This window comes from Periplaneta americana, chromosome 7, assembly GCF_040183065.1.
Source record: "Periplaneta americana isolate PAMFEO1 chromosome 7, P.americana_PAMFEO1_priV1, whole genome shotgun sequence".
Lineage (NCBI taxonomy): Eukaryota > Metazoa > Arthropoda > Insecta > Blattodea > Blattidae > Periplaneta > Periplaneta americana.
In genome coordinates, this window is record NC_091123.1 from 91092254 (window position 1) to 91105093 (window position 12840).

General features: G+C 36.9%; 1 protein-coding gene across 2 annotated transcripts in view; it reads right to left on the reverse strand.

The window, feature by feature from the left end:
• Cog7 (conserved oligomeric Golgi complex subunit 7) overlaps positions 1 to 12840 on the reverse strand; it is a 95051-nt gene that overhangs the window by 81940 nt on the left and 271 nt on the right. The window lies entirely within an intron of this gene.

The window sequence follows — 12840 nt, forward strand, 5'->3', positions numbered from 1 at the left end:
AGTTTCCCTTTCACTTTATGGAAGTGCATTTTCACCATTATACCTACATGTGGCACAAAATAATGTACAAGAACAGAAACAATTTTTGTACTCGTGATTCGAACTCTCAACCATTAATGACACAAATTGCGCTTTTTTTAATTCGCGAACAACTTCCTTACGACATTTACAACAATATCCCTTGCTTTTTGACGAGAGCATGAGAATTTTTTTTGTGAACAGTTCTCAAACGATTTTCAACGTACAAGTGATCGAACTGAAACTATTATTGTACTTGATAGTGTGAAAAGAAAACGTACTCACTGTCAGGTTTAAGAAGTTTTTAAGTTTTTCGGAAGTCGAAACAGATTAAAGTGCTAATTTATGTTTTCGAGACTTCAAATGATCTGCAATAATTGATCATCTGCTATGATCAACAGAAAACATTGTATTACCACAGTCTAGTATATACAGTCATGAAGCTCAATATGTAGGGAATGTGCATTCATAGATAGTTGCTAACCACTAGGATCGCTACTACCGCCTCATCACAGACAATGTGAAATAAGAGTACCGGCACAGTCTATTGTTCCTAGTACCCTCTACAACTCAAGCTTCGTGACTGTATATACTAGACTGTGGTATTACACTTTAAACACACAAATGTTTCACTGTCGTCCTTGTATCTCTTATGTACGGAAATTCACTTTGTAGTTTATCATTGAACTTGCATTACTTTCTTCAGGTTTAGGAGCCATTACAAAAGTAAAAAACACAGCCTTATTTCACTTGCCACACCATAAAACCGAACGTCTTAACACTTCAACAACCGCCAAGCATCTGTTGTTATAAACTTAGAGTTCCATCAAATTCATCATCATCATCATCATCATCATCATCATCATCATCCAATTCAAGCACTAGACATAGTGGTCTGTTGCGATTTCAATGGTCTCATGCCATCTTTATAATTGTCTTCCAACAGATCGTTGTCCAGAAGGGCGGTAAAATAGAACTGCCTTTGGAGTAATAATGCATCTCAAATAGCCTCTCCTATCCAATTCCCATCCTCATATGCTCATGGCACAACCTGCTTTAACTAACGAGGCTCTGCAGACTGAGTTACAGTGGTATACCTGTTCCAGCGACATGGAGGAAATGCCTATCCAGAGGCCATATAAGGTGGCAGTCCCATCACTGGACTTACCTGGCGAGTCTTGTAAACTATTCTGGGGAAATTCAATTACAGTGAAATCTCAAATGGTAGATAGCCAGATGAATAAAACTGAAAACATGGGTGTGTTACAGACAACAAAAAAGAATTCGTTAAAGAAAAAAGGTTTAATGAATTTCCATAAAATTCAAAATGAAGTAACTCCTAGCTGGTTGCAGTTTGCCTACAACGCAGCAATCAATTTTAAGATTTTATATTACAATGAACTCGTTTATGAAATGCTTCTGAATCTTTTATTGTTTCGATATACAGTAATAGATAAAATGGAAATGCATAAATGCATGCATTTTTTTAACATCCCATTGCATTAACCCTTCGTTACTCGCGTTAAATTTCGTAACGCCAGTACTCACCTGGATTACAATGGTAATCCACATTTGTTTTTGTTTGCAGACATGGTTTAAACATTGCAATTAGATTTAAATGTTAAGAAATATATTGTTTTCAGTTATTACAGTAATGAGAATGGATATGTTGCGCATAACGGAACGTATTAAATATAAATATTAATAATGAAACGTATTATAGTACACAAATTGCATTCAAGTGACATGTTTACATAATGTTTCCACACTGGACGTGTCTATGAGTCATAATTTATTGTTGCACCATAGTTATGAGTTAGTTCACTATCATCATAATTATGTAGGTTATCTAGAATTGTTGCTCATTCGCTGTTTGAAGGTCACCCGATCTCTTGATGTAAACTCTCCCACAGGAAACGCAAGTTCACTACTGCTGACCTTTGTTACGTCATATTTGATAACTAAATACCTCACTCAGGGGTGTAGCAATGAAAAAATTCAGGGATGTAACAATCATTCACACTTAACATATAATATTTTACAGATGTTTTTGCAGTTCAGATTTAACGCACATGATAGCCTAATCTACATCTGATTCAATTATCTAAGTAGGCCTACGCATTTCTTCCATACAGTTCAAACAAATTACATGTTTAGTAAGTCAAAGAAAATAGAGGCCAGCGTCGTGAATTTCTGCTTACATCATAGGCTGAGCATAACTGTTCCAGGACATTCACAGCACATTTAGTTCTATTATAAAATGATATTATTTCATGTTTCTAGCTGCCTCCCGTTTCCTCATCCATTGCCTTATCATAATGCATGGTTGATATTGCTAACAGTGTTTTTTTTCTTTGGTACATACGAAATAATTGTGCAGCGTTCATTGAATCCAAACAATGTACTGTTAACTTGCCTGTCTTAGTAGTTGTGAAATGAGGAGGGATTTCTCTTTTGTTTTCTGTCTATGTTCCTACAAGTGTAATTTTGTCATTTTCTAGAAGATCTAAACACAGAGGTATGCTCATGAAACAGTTATCGGTGGTCACATTTCTTCCTGTTCCTTTGATGGGATGAACCAGCCTCTTCACCACTGCATGTGCACTGTTACTTCGGTGAAATGGACAGTCTGGTTGAATACCAGCATAAATTTCCAAGTTATGAGTGTAATATGTTTTCACATCCACCTTAGCAAAAAATTTTGATCCAACATTTTGTTGGTTTAGTAGGTATATACTCTTCATGGGACATCGTCCTCTGAATGCAACCAACTGCTCGTCTATAGTTACATATTCGCTTGGACTACAGCACTTTTGTGAGTTCTGAACAAATAACTCTAATACTTCACGTATAGCAGCCAATTCATAAATTTCTTTCCTTTCCTTTTGTCATAAATGTTATCAAAGAGTAGACATCGTAACAAAAATTAGAATCTATTGTAGGTCATTGTCAGGTAAATTGACTCTATTCCTGTGCTATTTTTATCCCATAGTTCTCTCACGTTCAGTCTTCCCGATTTCAAGGCGTCAGCAAAATACAAAATACCCAAGAGTGCCTCAATTTCTACGTCATTTGTTAATTTGCAATCTCTGTCACGTCCGTAATTACGCTTCACTTTTTCAATACAAATATCAGTACCCTTACAATTACATTGTTTATTATCTGATCAATAAAGCAGTCAAAACTCTCTGTGTGGGTCCGCGCAATTCTTGCAGCCCTTTTAGGGCTCGATAAATGAATCACTATATTTTGTGCTCGTCTTCTCCCTCGTTGAGCTACTGGTTCTTCCTGCGAAATTGTAGTCTTTTTTCTATCCGTATAGCAGTTTCCATCATTTATAGACATTAGTCTTTCATCATCATCACCACCACCATGATCATCATCATCATCATCATCATCATCATTGTCTTGTTCTGAATTAGAATCGTGAACTTCATTCTAAAGATCTCCCCTGTTGCTTTCATCATCACTTTCATTTCCAATGCCATCATCCATATCTTCATCCAGCCATTTGCAAATGTTGTTTGTAGTTTCCGTACCCATTGGAGCAAACTGCGAAGAGGATGGAACGATGTCACACATTTTTTCATAAACTTACTGCATTGCATCACTTATAACCATATTAAAAACTATTTCACTTACCTGAACAAAAAACTGACGTCAGTACTCGCGTGGATTACAATGGTAATCCACTCGGAAAAATTGTGCATCACTTTATAAAACTTCGTATAACTTTCCAAAGGGTTGCGACAAATACGTCTAAACACCAGTAATGCCTCACTTAGACTGTGACGAGAAATTGCATTGACGCTCAACTACGCAGTGCTGCAGGCAGTGACGTAATAGAGGATTAAATATCAGTGGATTACTATTGTAATCCACGCGAGTACTGAAGGGTTAACTAAAAATTGATATTTTCAATTCTGATCAAATCTGATACATTAAGCACTTGTGGGACTCTGGGACAGATACCTGTAATCCGGTACTGCAACAGAAAATCCAGCATGTAAAACAATTCTATGTTTTTTTAGAAGATAAGCTAAGAGAGGAGTAATAATATTGATCACCTCCATTGACCTGAATACTTACATGATGACTGTAACAGTATATGTAGTATCCAGGAATGCTCAGGGAGTTTTCAGGTCAGTGGTGTCTCCTGGAGACATAAAATAGTAGGTTTCTCATGACAGATCATATGTTGCAGTTCTGCATATCTGCTCTGTATACCATTCACATTCCATTGTATATCAGTGAACACAAGAAGCTAATTCATGCTGGCTTCACTAGGGACTTCTTCTTTTTTTCTTTATGGCCAATTTGCATCTTAGACTACATAGTCTTCATCTGTAGTGATTCACTTGGTGTTTGTCACTTTCTTGAGTGGGACCATAGTCGAAACAGAGATATCAATTATTTCCTCTGAGCAACAAGTGCAATGTCACGACTTTCTATCAGGCCTACAATCTGTCTGTAACTTCATAGCACTTCTTTTTCGTTATGTCAACCCTGATAATAAGGCCACAGTTGTCGTCTACAGTCAGAGTGGTAATGTCTACTTATCTACGGGTTGAGGTCTCAATTTGCTGCCAAAGTATACTTGCAAAAGGTGGCATTAGCAGAAAGGCATCAGTGCCTTGTGCAATACTAATACATATGATTTTTCAGTCTCTTTCTTTTTTTTTATCAGAATAACACATACCTCAAAGAAAATAGTATTCAGTTAGATTCTTAAGTTCTGTCTTTCTGCTGCAGACTCTTTCGAGTTCAAGGCATGATCCCAGGCACAATTCACACAATGCTCAGCATTGGGACATGGAATTCCTGTGTAACCTTTGCCGCACTTTGCACATGTCATATTATTACTGAAACATTTCTGTGTATAGCAGAACCATTGGCACCTAAAGCACTGCATTGGTTTTGGCACATAAGCACGCACAGGGCCACACTTGTAGACGACCATTATATGCTCTGGTAAGAAAGACAATTCAAAGGTCAAGAATACTGAGCAGAAAGAAACACTTTCCCTAACAAGAGGTAAGCCTTGGACACAGATTGATCACCCAGCTCTAGCTGTTATTTCATCACATACACCATCAAGAGCATACATACATACCATTCCTTGTGTGGTGTTCAGCGAGGAGTGCCTTTCATTTAATGGTGTATAATTGCAGCATCTCATTTTGTTTAAGAGACAAAGTTTCGACTAGAATACTGCCATTGCATAGACAAGTTGCATTCTTGACTTTACCCATGAGTCTGTCAAATGCATATCTCAACTAAAATGAGCTGATATTTTTCATTACTTCTTCAGTCCCATCTAAAGTTATACTAAAATAAGTAAAATAGCTATGAAGTACCATCTTTATTTTAACTTTTTCACTGTACAGATGCATTGTATCATTTTGTCTTTGTAGAACCAATAGTCGCTTTTTTTGTTGTTGCTGTTGCTGTTAAGGAGAAAATTGAGAGCAGGGGAGTATTAGTAAATTGCCCCTCTCTACAGAACAGTTGCTGTCAGCCTGCCGCCAGGTGGGCAGAAGAAAAAGACACCTAAAAAATACTTCACACTGTGCCAGCCATGAGGACACACCCAGGACCTGATCCCAAGCAACCCACCAAACTGGCTATTACACATCTAAGTCCTACACCAGAGATGAGCCGTAAATTTATGCACCTTCCATTTCCACAGTAATAACTGTCCATGATGCTCCACTCTATGTCAAATAATCCTAAGACTACTCAGCTTCAGGGGACTTGTAGTTGATGAGTCCCGTTTGTCAGCAGTAACATATCGAAGCAACATATCTGTCCCAGCTGGCGGGATCAGCCATAGTTGTGCCTATACCACTTCACGCACTGCACCTGGACTTGCAAAGAAGGGACAGTAAGAAGGGTCCACTATAGCTTTGATACTATTGAGCCACACAAGTCGGAAGCCATGCCCAAAACTGTGGGTCAAAACCACAGAGATGGAAAAAAATCCCATTGGTGAGTTGGGAGTTATCCTAAAAACCTTACCACAATAAATATAAATAGGTAACTGAAGAGGAAGGAGGGAAAAAATATAGCATACACAGGAATTCCTAGCAATCCCATCAAAAGCAAAATGTGGCCAAAACAAACAGCAAGGATGAAAAGGCAATAAATGATAATGATTGTGATGTGGTGGGTGTTCAACATACTGTGGCAAGTATCGAGAAACAAAGGGATGAAAAAAGATGAGAGAATGAAAAATTGACGGCTATAAGATGGCAAATGAAAGAGAAGAAAAGCACAAAAGCCACTACCACTGAATCCCCTGGTCACAAACTTGCTGAAGCCCACTGCAACAAGTGTATATGGGTTAAGGGATATGATGGTAATCAGGATAATGAGGAACCTGATAAGACTGCTAAAATGGCCTCTTGAATAAATTTTCTGGAGGCCAGAATCTTCAATTCCTATCTTCTTGACAACAAACAATATAAGCTGTTAACAAAGAAAGGCTGCTATACAGACACCTTCACCAAAGACAGCTAGATAGGCCTAATGCCCACATTTATCATGTAAAATTTTATGGCTAATTGTAGGGATCTTAATTGGTCATTGCACCTTATGAACCACACTAATTTCAAGCACAAAATCTGTCCAGACTCTAGGATGACTTGAGAGACAACTGAAACTTCGGTTTCCTGCTGCACATAACACTAATGTCTGATTTGCATTACTTCATGATCAAATGAAACTTAGAGATGAAACAACTTTACAAATATACACGCAGCACAAATTAAGTGTATGTATAGTAGTAGTAGTAATAACAATAATAATAATAATAATAATAATAATAATAATAATAATAATAATAATATTTATAATTATTATTCGTATATATCACGATTTATACATGACATTTTCGCAATTCCACTCAAGAAACAAAACATTCTGCATAAAATTATCCGTTACATTCTCAACAGTTGTGACTATATCCAGCAGAGATCTCTTGAAATTCATATCACAGTGCTGTCAATATCGGGAAAGATAAATAAGCGAGTTTTCATAGGGTCGAGGATCAGTGACGGGTTAAGTTTGGTTCGTTCAGGCTTTTGGTATGCCTTGCATGTATAATACACTCCCTTTAGTAGATAATGAGAGTGATATTCCTGAACCATATCAAAGAAAGGAAGCGTTTCTCTGGACCATAGTGAAGAAAGGAGTGCTTTCGTAAGCTATGATTACAAAAGATTTACTCTGGACCATAGCAAAGAAAGGAGTGTAACATCATGGTTGTACCAATGGAGTTCATCATTATTGAGTGTGAAAATGTATGGCAAAATCATTGGTTGATGTATGAAAGAAAGGAAGGTATTGGGGGCAGGTTGGGTGATTTATAGCTTCTGCAGTGATCACATCACGTCTCTAGAGTGGTTTACTACAATTTAGAGGTTATTTTCAATGATTTAATTTTTTTTCTCTTGCGTGTAGTGAGGCAAAGTATCAGTGCTTCATCTGAGAGAAATCCAATGCACATTTACACAAAACAGAAGCAATGAAAGTAGTAAATATGTATCCAACTTCTTTTGAAACGATTTCAATAGTACCAATATTCATATCAATCAAACATTACATTAGAATTTAATAAAATGATTTATTCATTACACTGCAATAGTACAGAGCTGATCAATTATAATTAGAAATATTAATATCGTACTATTAATGCTAAAAGAGCCTTCCACGTTTTTTTAGTCACATTTATTACCAGGCAGTACATCTCACTTGACGATATGTGTATCAGAGGATGAACAATTTGTTTGTATGCATCTGAAGTCTGACTAGTGTAATATGTAGCTATCGGTGATGTATACAATGGAGGGAGAAAGGAACTGGCCACCCTATCCCATTATCTCTTGGTCCAGTTGCCTCATAAGTGGTGTCTTCTTGGTATTACTTGTGAGGTTCAGATATTTTCAGACAGTTGACAAACAACAATCTTCAAATATATAACTTAAAACCAATATTTAGTAGGGACAGCAATTTTACTGTCTCCTTGCTCTCATACTACTACATAAAACTGTATGATGTTAAATACTTAGATAGGCCCCTACTGTATTTTGTTTCTGTGACAAATGCTACAATAGTCATATCTAATCCCCATTTCAAATGTAAAGCAGTTTGGTAGTCAGAATGCTATAGTTCTGTGCAGCATTTCGATCATACAAACATAATGCCAGAACTTAAATTTTGAAATCAAACACCCTACTCTGCATTAAGATAATTTTCGAAAATACTTAAAAATATCTTTATGTTTAGCTCCAAAACTTTCAATTTTAGTTGCTGTTAAATATTTCTACGTATTTCATTTACAGACTTCTTTTAATAAATGTATTCCTTTTCTGAAAATATGAAGTAGGCCTTAACTCATTTTGTGTGTGTGTGTGTGTGTACACATGCGTGACTTCGTTTTATGTGTTGACTGTACTTACTTACAAACGGCTTTTAAGAAACCCGCAGGTTCATTGCTGCCCTCACATAAGCCCGCCATCAGTCCCTATCCTGTGCAAGATTAACCCAATCTCTATCATCATCACCCACCTCCCTCAAATCGATTTTAATATTATCCTCCCATCTATGTCTCGGCCTCCCCAAAGGTCTTTTTCCCTTCAGCCTCCCAACTAACACTCTATATGCATTTCTGGATTCGCCCATATATGCTACATGCCCTGCCCATCTCAGGCATTTGGATTTAATGTTCCTAATTATGTCAGGTGAAGAATATAATGCATGCAGTTCTACATTGTGTAACTGTGTTGACTATAATCTATAATACATGTAAAATATTTACTTTTTATAAGCTCCTCAACCGTATTTAAATTTCTCATAATTTTACTGATATATGTGTGGGTGGGAGATACTGGAAGGACACAGTATGACAAAACCCAAAGGAGAGAAGAAAAGAAGCTTAAGTATTGGAACGTGGAAAGTGATGAATCTTCTGCAAGCAGGCAAGTTGTAAAACTTGAAGAAATGAGAAGAAACGGAGTGAATATGATGGGAATATTAGAAGTGAGGTGGAAAAATAGTGGCAAGTTGGTAAGTGATGAATTTAGAATGCAAAGGAAGTTATGTTGTAGGTATATTACAAGGACCACGTGTGAAAGATAAAGTTCTATCAGTGCGAAAGTAGATGACTGGATGAAAATGATGAGACTACTAGGGAAGAAAATATACATAGTTAGTAGTAGTATAAATTTAATGTCACACAGTGGATTAGCAGACGAGGGAGTGAAAGAAAGCTATAACAAGATAGAAGAGATAGTTGAGAAGGAGAAGAAGGAACCATGTGTAATTCTAATGGGCAACTGAAATGCAATAGTAGGAGAAGGTCAAGATGACAGACGAAAACTTTTGGTAAATTTCTGTAAAAGGAATACAATGATTCTTGGAAATATATTTTTTCAAAGCATACAAGAAAAATATTCACATGGACATGCCGAAGAGGCAAATGAAGATATCAGATCGATTAGCTACTGGTACAGGAAAGATTTCAAAATTGCTTAAAAATGCAAAGATTTTACCAAGAGTGGAGACCAACTCAGATCGTGTCCTATTGAGAGGCAAAGTAGATATTCGTCTGAAGAAGATAAGAGGAAGGCAGGTGACAAAGAAATTGGACATGGAGAAACTGAAGAACGAAGAGGAATTTAAAGCAAATTTTCAAGAGAAAGCTGTTAAATTAGAATCTACACCTGAAAATAGTAATCAGTACGTTACTGGACTCATCTCAAAAGCTATATACAGACAACAGCAAAAGAAACAGTAGGATGCAAAGAAGGTGTGAGTATTAAGAAACCTTGAGTCAAAAGGAAAATGTTGGAGAAGATGATGGAAAGGGGAAAATGGAAAAACATCCACATAAAGAAAGTAGAAGAAACTACAGGAAACTAAACAACGAACTAAGAAGAGAAACTGATAAGGCGAAGAAAAATTGGTTGCAACAGAAATGTAAAGAAATAGAACATCTAGAGAGAAAATGAAGATACAATTTAACGTAAAATGTTTGGACTTTACAAATAAGAACAGGATATCAATGTGGTTGATAGAAGACGAAATCGGAAATGAAGTAACAGACAAACAAGAAATAATTACTGGACAGATGGACAAAATATAGAAGAGCTATATGAGACAGAGAATCGTCCGGATGACTAGCTATAGAAGAAAGAGCTGAAGAAGACGAAAAAGAACCTTCTATTCTAAGAGAAGACGTTGAGCTAGCATTAAGGAAAATGAAGAAAGGAAAAGCAATAGGAGTTGATAGAATATCCATGGAAACAGTGAAATGCTTGGATGAAGACAAGAAGGAAATTTTATCATTATACAACGAAAGGCCTGAAGATTTCATGGAAACTGTGTTGCTGTCAGTACAGAAGAAAAATAATGCCAATAAATGTAATCAATTCAGAACTATCGTTCTGATATCACACTCTGCAAAGATTCCTTGCAAATACTGCGTCGACATTTAGAATGGAAGGAGAGTTGGAAGAACAATTTAGCTTCAGAAAGGGAAAAGGTACGAGAGATGTAATTGGACTACTGTGAGCAATTGACAAACGATGCCTAAAGAAAAATAAAGAAATGTATGTAGTATTTGTAGACTTCGAAAAACCTTTCGACAGAGTGGATTGGAATAAACTTATGAGGATGCTGAAGAAAAATGGTGTGGATTGAAAACAAGTCGAAGTCTGAATAGCAGAAGAAATGTTAGAGGAAAGTGGAATAGGGAGAGGAATACAAGGATGCCCTTTATCACTTACTCTGTTCAACATCTACTTGGAGAATTTAGTGAAGAATTATTTTCAGAACATGAGAGGGGTGTTAATAGAGGAAGAAGAATAAAGAGGGTAAGATTTGCTGATGATATGGTATTGTTAGCAGAAGAGATGATATTAAGGGATATGTTACTGGAGCTAAATGACAGCTGTGAGCACTAAGTTACGGGATGCAAAAAAGACGAAGACCATGGTTAATGGAAGAAAAATAAAGAAGGTAAACAATCGAATTCGAAATGAGGCAGCAGAATAAGTGAACAGCTTTAAACATACAGGGCCGCATTCATAGACATTCTTAGCGCGGGCTTTCGGTGGATGATCAGCGAACTAACGTTTTTCGTATTCATAAACCAGTGTCAGCGATATGATATGAATCCTGTTTAACACGCTCGTAGCCCGGGCTAACAAAATGTCTATGAATAGCACCCTTAGGGTGTACTATAAGCAGTAACATGAGTTGCTGCCAAGAAGTCAAAAGGATGATAGCAATGGCAAAGGAAGCTTTTAATAGAAGAAGCAGCATCCTGCGGACCTCTGGAAAAAGAACTAAGGAAGAGACTAGAGAAGTGCTTTGTGTGGAGTGTGACATTGCATGAATCAGAAACATGGGCATTACGACGAAATGAAGAGAAACGACTGGAAGCAATTTAAATGTGGATATGGAGAAGAATGGAGCATGTGAAATGGGCAGACAGAATAAGAAATGAATAGAGTTACCATACATCCGTGTTTTCTATGTATAGTTTGTATTTTAAGACCTGTGTCCATATCGTACAAGTAAAAAAGTGACGAATTGTCCGCATTTTTTGGTTTGGGCTCAGAAAGGAGACTAATATTTAATAGCAATTACCAATGGTAATAGCTACTGTTTTGTAGTTTTTGTTTTAAAGATACATAAAAGATTAGGCTATAACACTGTAGTCATATATATCACAAAGCTCATTTCTAAGAGAAAATATAAATCTATTCCTCTGAGAGCTAAACAGAAACTGGAATATTGATAACACTGATCACTGAAGGTGAAACAAGAGAAGAGATTTCGAAGAAAATATTCTTAACTTAATTTATCACCACTGACAGCAATACATATCTCAAACTATGTAAGAAGAGTTTTAAGGGTACTGAGCAATTTTCCTAGGTTAAAGTAAGCTTAGGTTCAGGTTATCAATCACACTGGAGCAGTGTTAGGAAGTCGGCTGAGATTGTAAATTCACTAGTTTCTTTCCTTATAAGAAATTACATGTCATTACTTTTATTATAGGTACTGGCGTTATTTATAATAGCCTACAGCCTATTGAAATATCACGCATAGCAAATCGGTGTCAACTAACCCCATAAGCCATTGGCGTAGCTCAGTCGGCTGTGGCGCTTGCCTGGCGATCCTGAGTCGCGCTCGGGCGGGGTTCGATTCCCGCTTGGGCTGATTAGGCCTACCTGATTTTTTCCGAGGTTTTCTCCAACCTCAACGAGAAATGTCAGGTAATCTATGGAAAATTCTCGGCCTCATTTCGCCAAATAGCCTACCATCTCACTATCACCAACACCATCGACGCTAAATAAGTGAGTAGTTTATACAGTGTCGTTAAACCAACTAAAAAAATTAACCCCATTAATCTGAAATAACGGTGTAGCGTCTGGTTCCCCTCACTTACTCCCTACAGTATACGCATTCGACACCTCGTGAAGAATTTAGCTGAATCAGTATTTCAAATTTTCCCCATACAATGCGACTATATAATTATAATTGAATCGAAATCTGCATGTAATTTAGGACAATACAATCAGATTGAAGATTCACACTTCTGGGCGTATCATAGTAAAACAGGGCATAAAGCCAAAAGCATATGAGGTTAAGGTGTGCCTAGAAAGCACATGCATTGAAGTCATCAATTTCATCTGGTGGGATAACTTTTGAAAAATTCTAACAAAAAAAGAAAACTGTTACACTGTCTTAATCGCCTTCCGCCACAAAGTGGTTTTGTCTAATTTCATTTTTTTTTTTTTCATGTTTACAGCTTGC